General features: G+C 46.2%; 1 pseudogene; it reads right to left on the bottom strand.

The window, feature by feature from the left end:
- Positions 1-5730: 5730 nt before the first annotated feature.
- Positions 5731-9048, bottom strand: LOC133010632 (uncharacterized; annotated as a pseudogene).
- Positions 9049-9710: the final 662 nt, after the last annotated feature.

Raw genomic sequence — 9710 nt, 5'->3', positions numbered from 1 at the left:
CCTTTTGTTTTTCGCAAACTGCAGGGGATCCGCCCCTATAATCTCCTGCTGTATTCTTACATGGGCTCATTCGGACATTCTCCAGCGACTTAACTAGGGAGCTGGCAGGAGAAACTCCAGGGAACGTCTGCAGCAACTGGCTCTCGCTGGTTTCACATACAGCCCCTCTGGGTAATTTCAGGAGATTGAGTGCATGTCTGGAAGCTGCTAAACAGAACAAGCAGAACTTTTGTAAAGAGAAGAAAAAATACATCCTTAATGATGGAAGGCCCGGGCTGCTGCCCCCTGTGAGGAACCATACAGAGTCTTATACTTCATCAGTGATGCAGAATGTTGATGATCTGTTACTTATTGGGAAGAAAAATCCGAACCTATAGCTCTACGAGGCAGAGGAGGAAGGAGGAAAGAGAAGCGCTGCTGTAATGTGAGGCAAAGGAGGGTGGAAGGAGGTTAGAGGGAGGACTGCAAATGGGCTGGAAAAGAATCTGTTAGTCTCTTAGTCCTGGAGGTGCTTCGACAATGGATAAGAAAAACATTAGCTGCTGTGGTGATACATCTTTAATGGCACTTTATGGGCCCTGTCTTCAGCTAAAACAATCGAGCCATTCTAGCAGGGACTGGGTAATATACCAAAAAAGGAAAAAAGAGCTGGTTTGTGTGTGTGTGTGTGTGTGTATGTGTTTTAACAGAGATAAGGATAAACATTTGGTAGTTCCATCCAAGGAATGACATAAGTAGGATTCAGAATACGACGTTCTATGAATTAATGAACAAATGGTCTTTTACAGTCCCCTCTGTTGGTTTGTCTCCAAGCTTGACACTGAATAAATGAAGATTCAATTCACTTCAGACACACTCCACTGTTATTCAACAATTTGGCCGTGTTCCTTTAGCGAAAGTAAAGCTTTATATTGGAAAGTACAGACGGACCAAATCATTTTGAGTGGTCAGTAAGTGAGGAATGGGGCCAATAAAAAGGGAGCCACACAACAAATATCATAAACGTGCAATTTCTGTGATTTTCAATTTAGAAGACAAACTTAAAGGATCAAGTGTTTCTTTATTGTTTGGGAAAAGTTTCCCCACTTCTTAAAGAGTAAGTACATCCAATAACTTCTTCAATTTCGGGGCCTTTCTTTCTTTTCTTCTTGTTGTTTCCTCATGAGTTTTTCTTTTACCGAATCAAAGGTCTGATGATAAAGTGTCATACTGTACAAATTGCAATTTTGCACTGCTGATATCTATTATAATTATAAACATTTACATTGGGTTTCAGGTTCAAAAAAAAGGATTCGACTTAACGTTCTGAAAGCAAAAATATTCTAGAGTTTTTTATGCATCCTTTTCATTTGACACCATTCTTATTGGCTGGCAGGTTATAAGAAATAAAACATTATCCATTGCGATAGCATCCACACTTTTGAATTGATTTGTTGAGCCAGTAGAAGGTAATTGAATTCATGTTGAAGTTCTTTAATAAAAGACAAAATTCAACAATCAACACGTTTGGAGAATCGGGTTTTCTCTAACACCCTCTACCTCGTCTGCAGAGAGTATGTGGCTGTTTGTTGGCATAAAGGGTTTTACTACTTTGATATAACAACAAACTATGTCATTGTACCATCAGTCCATTATAAAGTATTTTTAACCTTCAGCACCTTGTAACTCATAAGTGATTTAAATCACATTAGTACAGTGTAGTTATAGAGAGAAACAAACACATCGCTAAGACACAGGAGCTTGCACATTTCCCAACCTATTTAATTTTAGAAATTGGATCTAAATCATGCAACAACATCTTAACTAACAACAACAACAACACCTTTTATGCCTTTTCTTTAACTAAAACTTAAACAAGTTAAACGTGTAACAAGGCACCAGGTGCAAGTTTATGTAGACGTCATATTTCTATGACAAAGGAGTTTTCTCTATGGCAGGTAGCAGGAGTCAGCATGCGTTCAAAGTGGGACAGCTACATCTATAAATGCTCTAGGAGGAGGTCAAGAGGTGGAGGCAATCAATGCCATCGAATCAGCCCAGAGTATGGGAGGAGGGGGGAGATGGGGAGATATAGGACAGGGAGGATGGCGGCAGCGTTGGCTGGGAGAGAAGGGTAGGAGGGTCACTATTAACCAACACAACAAGGTGGGCCGCTGGGGCCTTCGATTAGCCCCAGCAGCGGTCAATGGTGGTTCGATGGAGCTCTCGGAGGGAGTGACAGTGAGTGGTGTTTGTAGGGCGAGAGGAGGGGACGTCAGGGTGTGGGTGTGTATGTGGTGGGTGAAGGTTTGAAGGTCAAAGGAGTCGAGGTGCGAAGGAGGATGAAACCTTGGCTTATTACTCTCGACAGCTGGGTAAGTGGTCTTGAATTGATATCCCTCAAATTCAGCATAAGACCTGATAAGACCAGCGAGAACTCTCATAGCACGTGTCATCTTCTGTATTGACAATACAAGTCTGTTTGTCATTTGTGTCTGAGGCCTGCTCTTTGTAGGTTTCAGTTTCAAATGGTCAAGATAGAAAGATCGCTATCGCTGTGCAGGCCAGTATTTACATGAAGAGTCGATCCCAGAGGGGCCTCTGTCAACCAGCTCTGTCCTACACACACGCACACACACACACACAAACACACACACACACACACACAAACTTACTGTAGTGCTTTACATTCCCTTTACACTGTCCTTCAACAATTCCATGAGGTACACAGACCTCAGCCCATCTGTCGCCAGCAAAGCTAGAAAAGGAGAGAGGAAAGAGTTGTATAAGTAGGTCCTAGCACTGTGTGTGTGTGTGTGTGTGTGTGTGTGTGTGTGTGTGTGTGTGTGTGTGTGTGTGTATGTGTGTGTGTGTGTGTGTGTGTGTGTGTGTGTGTGTGTGTAGAGTAACACAAACCTGTGTTTTTTCCCAGAAAGGGAGACGGATTTGATGGGAGCGTTTTTTGGTGTCGTGACACAATGTGATATCTGCAGTGACCCAAAAATTGGATGTGGTGCAAACAACAGCGGAGAGAGAACTGAGGCAATAGACAAGAGACAGAGGGAGGGGAAACAAGAGGAATGGAAGTCAGAGGGTGATATTGTGGACACACTGTATGTTTATCTACCAGCGCTGTGACAGTACTGTGGTTAGTTTCCTCCACTTCAGCATTTCTGGTCGCCTCCTCTATCCTCTCTCTGCTACTTCAAGTCACAGGAGCTGGCACCGTGCAGTTACTCTTCCTCTGTGAGAGGTCAAGGAAAACAGCAGGTGAGAGGACGTACATGAGAGAAAAAGTCACACCAGTATTTAAAGGAATATGACAGTAAAACTCAAATTACCATTAAGTGTTTGAATGGAGGCATTTTCTGTTGGGTTTTTTTACGTTTGAAGAAGTGGTCACCAGTTAACTTCATTGTATTGGATTTGGCTGCAACACTGTTTACCCCTGAGACTCCAACAGTGTTTTGTGGACTCATACACTTCACCCACAGCTCCATCGCATTGTGGTGAGGAGATAGTGAGCGAAATGTTTATTTTCGGGTGAACTATAACTTCAATGGCAGATGAGTAAAAGTGATGTGATTAAAAAAGAAAAGGAAGGAAGGACGGAAGGAAAAACTACAAATGTAGGTTTAATGAATAAGAAGCAGGAAGAAGAGATGGAGTCGTGTTTGAAGAAGAACACGTTCAGGGCAAATACAAAATTAACATATAAGAGGAAGACAGGGTAAATGAAGGCAGCAGCACTAAAGATAAATGATTGATGAACATGCGGGTTCATTTTACTCAGTGGGAGTTGAAGGCCCGGTCTTGTACGCACTTAGATATAAAGAAGGAGTCGGAGGAGCTAGAATGGTTTCATAATGGAGCGGTCCAGTCATCATCCCACTCAAGTATGATCAGTGTCAGTAAAACACCCACGTCCTTTAATGGTGGCAGTTATAACCCAAACTGTGCTTTCATTTATTCCAGTCATACATCTCTCTGCTAACACACATACATCAGATATATTTGCCCATTTTGCATGTACATTTCAAATGTTAAGTAAAGTATTTCTTTTGTAAATTTCATGTGAACCCTTCCGATGAAAATCCACCTCTTTAAGTTATTGTCATTCACCTGATTGATTTAATCATCGGCTTCATAAAGTGCTCTGTGTCTAAAATCTTCTTGTGCGAAGTGACTAACTAACTGTTTAAAAAGAAATTGATTCAAATTTAAAATACTCAAGTAAGAACCTTTACCGTAGGTCGCTACTGTAGCAGATTTTGTACTCAGGAAATAAAGCAACTGTCAGAGTTAAACACTTCATTATATTCATTGTTGTGTGAAGCAGCTGTCCCCGTGGTTTGCAGACCACTTTACACATCTCTTTGTGTCTTTACAATGTTAACATGTTGTCTACATCGTGCTCGACATCCAAGAATGTGCATGAATATAAACACACAGCATTTACATACTGCACAAGAAACGTGTACATTTTGTATTCATTACAAACACAATGCATGTTGTGGGAGGAAGAGCATTCTTGTTCTAATTCTACGTTGGTATACGGGTGTGTTTGTTTTCTCAACAGCGTAGCTCAGACTGGCACACATTAACAATATACAAGTCATTTTCTTAAAATTGGCTTCTTCACTGAAAACCACAAACATAATAATGAATAACAGAAAGATGTTTCCCCTCAGTATCATGTAGTGTTGCTAAAAGGGCCTGTTTGTCCTTTATGTCGAGGCTTTAAATGTTGGCAAAGACTCTCAAAATGGAGATTGTGGATGATGCCAACAAACCAGAAGCAGCTGCTTTAGAGCTGCCAGTTGAATAGAGATAAACTGGAAGGGTGTGTGGAGACTGGAGAGACTGCAAACCTCCACCCAGGCTAATGCCCAATGAAAGAATATTCCTGAATCTGCTCTCTTATCTGGATCCACACCAAAGCTTCATGGAAATCAAAGTCTGTAAGACCACCAGAACTCACTCAGATGTTTTTCAGTGATTCTGCTGAAAGACCGGAAAGGCACTCTGTATCCAACTGAACAGTATCGAACAGTTCAACTCAATCAATCAGCACCAAATTGCACATGCTCATAGATCCATCCCTTAAATATGCCTGATACGTTCCGTCAAGATCCATGAATTATTCACTAGGATATAAGTGAAAATGTCAAAACACCATATTTTTGTAATTTTAAAGATAAACATTTTTGCCTGAAAATCATTCCTTTATCTGGAGCTTGCCCAGAGCTGCATAGGTTCTTTATGGGCCCAAGTCTCACCCTTCCTCCAAGTTTCATGGAAAACAAATTCTGGAGTTTTTGTGTAATCAGCTTAAACTACACAACTTACAACCAACAAACAAGCCAACAGATAGGGGTGAAGATATAAACCTTAGGGCAAGCTCAAGTTAGAAACATGAGCAATAAAGGTTCAGCAAAGAGTGCTCTGTTTCGTAGGATAGTATTAAATGCACCGGTGTCAGATGTCTTATTTTCAGTAATCTATCATTCAATATTAGATTCACCATGTTATACCCTCATGGTTAATTTAATGCACATATAGTAAGTCGCTTTGGATTTAGCATCAGATAAATGATATGTGTGTACATACATCTACTGATGCCTAATCTGGACACATCTTCAGTGATGTTCCTGGAATCATTGGACGTTTCGGGTCTTTCAACATCATACGCCCTCCTCCAGGTGACCCAGCCGGGGCTGATCAGACCCCAGCTTGTGTCCAGATGACTAGCTAGCTACCATGACTCCATGGCTCCCCTCTTTTGAGCCACAGCCATCTTGAGGCTCTCTCTGCCGCATCGGTGGTACTGCGGATATCTCTCCTCTTTCTCTCACCCTCGATGCCTAAACTACTGAAGGCTCTGGCCAAGGAACGGGCTGCAAATCCTCTGCATCCAACCTCCACAGGGAAACACCTTGCTCTCCAGCCAGCCTGCTGGCAGTCACTGACCAGTCCTGCGTACTTGGAGAGCTTCCTCTCAAAGGCTTCTTCCAAGCGATCTTCCCACGGGACTGTCAGCTCCAGCAGCACTGCTTGCTTGGTGGATTCAGACACAAGGACAATGTCTGGTCGCAGGGTGGTGACTGCAATATGGCTGGGGAACTTCAGCTGATGTTCAAGGTCCACCAACAACTGCCAGTCTCTTGCAGACGTCAGGATGCCTGCATATGATGTTCTTCTGGCAGGAGTTGGCTTGTCCCCAGCTCTGACAAAGGCGATGGTTATCTTGGAGGGTCAGAATTGCTTTGCCCACGCCAGTCCTGCGCTGATGGCTTCAGCAATGGTCTTGAGGACTTGGTCATGCCTCCACCTGTACCCACCATCTCCAAGTGCCCTTGTACAGCAACTGAGGATGTGTTCCAGGGTTCCTCGCTTGGAACACAGTGGGCATGCTGGTGTCTCTGCTATGCCCCATATGTGCAGATTTGACGGGCTTGGAAGCACGTCATACACTGCCTGGATGAGGAATTTGATGCGGTGAGGCTCGGCTTTCCAAAGCTCAGCCCAGGTCACTTTCCTTTCAACCGCATTCTCCCACCTCGTCCAAGCTCCCTGTTGCTTCATTCCCACTGCCTTGCAGGTTCCCGTCTCCTCCACTGCTGCTCTCACCTCCTCCTGAACAATTCGTCGCCCTTCCTTCCCCCTGGTGTTCATTTGGGGAGTTGGAAAGGATCCTAGCCCTGCTCGACTTCGTGTGACCACTCCCACCAGGCTCCTGTGACGCAGCCTTGCATCTGCCTCTCTAACCGCATCCTCTGCCCTCCATTTCCTGCCAGTCCTCACTTGGATCCCTGCTTTAGCCACCTTCGGATCACTTGAATCCCTGTACTGAACCACTTATCTGGCTCTAGTTACCTTGAATTCCTCCTCCAAGGATTTGAAAGGCAGTCGCAGTTTGTTGGTGTTCCCGTAGAGTGCAATGCTGCTCAGGCTCCTGTGTAATCCAAGCCATCTCCGGAGGTGTTTGCTGACTTTCCTCTCCAAGATCTCAACTGTTGAGATAGGAACCGCATAGACAAGGAGGGGCCACAGGATCCTTGGAGGAATGCCATGTTGGTAGACCCAGGCTTTAAACTTCCCAGGTAGGCCTGACTTGTCCACGGATTTCAGCCAGCCATCCAACTCAGTGCAGGTCGACTGGATAGATGTTGTGTCTCTCAGAGAGCAGTCAAAAACCTTGCCCAAGCTCTTGACTGGCTTCTCTGTGATAGTTGGAATGGCTGTGCCTGTGATGTTAAACCGGAACTTGTCCTCCACCTTCCCTTTCCTCAGCACCATTGATCTGGATTTGGCGGGTTTGAAACGCATCCGGGCCCACTCCACCAGCTTTTCAAGTCCCTTCAGAATCCACCGGCAGCCTGGGACTGATTCTGTCATGACTGTGAGGTCATCCATGAATTCCCTGATGGGTGGTTGCCGTTGTCCGGAATTCGTGCGGGGCCCTCTGCACTCTGGCTCAGCAGACTTAGTGAGCATGTTCATGGCTAGGGAGAACAATGTCACAGAGATAGTACACCCTGTGATGATACCGATCTCCACCTTGTGCCAACTGGATGTTATTGCTCCTGAAGAGACCCTCATCCTGAAATTGCTGTAATAATCAGCGATGAGGTCTCTACACCTGCTGGGTACATGATGTTTTCTCAAGGTGAGCTGAACCAGCTTGTGTGGAATGGAACCGAATGCATTTGCCAGGTCAAGCCACAACACTGACAGGTTGCCCTTGTTCTCTCTGGCCTCCCGAATGAGCTGTGTCACCACACCAGTATGCTCCACACATCCTGACATTCCTGGAATGCCGCCTTTCTGGACAGATGTATCGATGTAGGTGTTCTTTGCCAGGTAGGTACTCAGCCGTTTGGAAACAGCACTGAAGAAAATCTTTGCCTCAACACACAGCAGGGAGATGATGCGGAACTGGTCTAGCTGAGTGGAGTTTTCCTCCTTCGGGATCCATACCCCTTCAGCCACTCTCCATTGTTCAGGGATCCTCCCTCTTCTCCAGAAGATTCGCAGGATTTTCCACAGACGCAGCAGGAGTTTGGGACAGTTCTTGTACACTTTGTATGAAGTGCCACTCGGTCCTGGTGCAGAGCTTGCCCTAGCTTTGCAGACAACCTCCCTGATTTCCTTTAGCTGCAGCTCCGACATGTCAAACTGCACTTCTGGTTCAGGGGGTTCTATGAGGTTGTTACACTCTCCCAACTCCTGCTCTCTTACTGGGTCGCTGTACGTCTGCTTCAGATGTTGGTCTATGTCTTCCTGCGAGGAGGCCAGTTTGCCACTGCGCTTCTGCCCCAGCAAATCCTTAGTGAACTTGAAGGGGTTAGCGATGAAAGCAGCACGTTTACGTGCCCTCTCGCGCCGCCGCCTCCGATGCCACTCAGCCCGGCGGAGAACTCTGATGTTTTTCCGAAGGATGCACATTAGCTGGGCCAGGCCAATGCGTTCCTCTTGTCCTGCCGCCTTGTACTGGGATTTCAGCGCTTTCATCTCCTGCCTGATGTTGTGGATCCTTACAGCTCTTTGATTCTTTGAGTAAGATGTTCCGGAGCTTTTCTTCTCCTCCTCGCCAAACCACTCAGCTGCGATGCTGACAATGATTGTAGTCATAGCTCGTAGCTTCCTGTCGGCCTCTCCTTTCGCCATTGCCTCCAGAATTTGGTCGACATCGAACTGTTTCCAGAGTGAGGTCATGCTAGCTGCAGGCCATTTGATCCGCCTCCTGTCTGACTTGATGCTTGAGGGATTAGTTTGCAACACTTGGAGGTTCTGGGCACTGTGGGGTGACTCCGGGCCTGGCCCCTCCTGCGTCTCACCAGGGGTAACACCTGTGCGTTGTGTTGCTTCTGCTCCCAACCGGCACTTCATCCTCGCTCGGTGGATCTTTAAGCCATGGATGTTCTTGCAGATTTTACCGCATGTACACTGCTTGCTCATAGTCGTTTGTCCGTTGCCTGGGTCTGTTACCGTTGTATCCGTCCGACCGGGGTGCTCATCCTCCCCCCCTCTCGGGCACCCCTGGGGGTATTTTTCCATTAAGTTCATCGTAGCTTGGTTGGGTTCCTCCTCTCAGAGGATGCAGATTGGGTTGCTGACCCGTTCTGCCCCGGTTGCCGTCTCTCCGGGCTGTCACTGCCTCTCCAGTAGTCACCACACTCTTCATGGTTGTCATCCAGTCTTTCCTGGCTGTCACTGATCACTCAGGGTATTCACTGTGTACATACATCTACTGATGCCTAATCTGGACACATCTTCAGTGATGTTCCTGGAATCATTGGACGTTTCGGGTCTTTCAACATCATACGCCCTCCTCCAGGTGACCCAGCCGGGGCTGATCAGACCCCAGCTTGTGTCCAGATGACTAGCTAGCTACCATGACTCCATGGCTCCCCTCTTTTGAGCCACAGCCATCTTGAGGCTCTCTCTGCCGCATCGGTGGTACTGCGGATAGCTCTCCTCTTTCTCTCACCCTCGATGCCTAAACTACTGAAGGCTCTGGCCAAGGAACGGGCTGCAAATCCTCTGCATCCAACCTCCACAGGGAAACACCTTGCTCTCCAGCCAGCCTGCTGGCAGTCACTGACCAGTCCTGCGTACTTGGAGAGCTTCCTCTCAAAGGCTTCTTCCAAGCGATCTTCCCACGGGACTGTCAGCTCCAGCAGCACTGCTTGCTTGGTGGATTCAGACACAAGCACAATGTCTGGTCG

This window comes from Limanda limanda, chromosome 9 (assembly GCF_963576545.1).
Source record: "Limanda limanda chromosome 9, fLimLim1.1, whole genome shotgun sequence".
NCBI classification, from domain to species: domain Eukaryota; kingdom Metazoa; phylum Chordata; class Actinopteri; order Pleuronectiformes; family Pleuronectidae; genus Limanda; species Limanda limanda.
The sequence above is the reverse complement of the archived record's forward strand: the minus strand, read 5'-3'. Positions and strand labels throughout refer to the sequence as shown.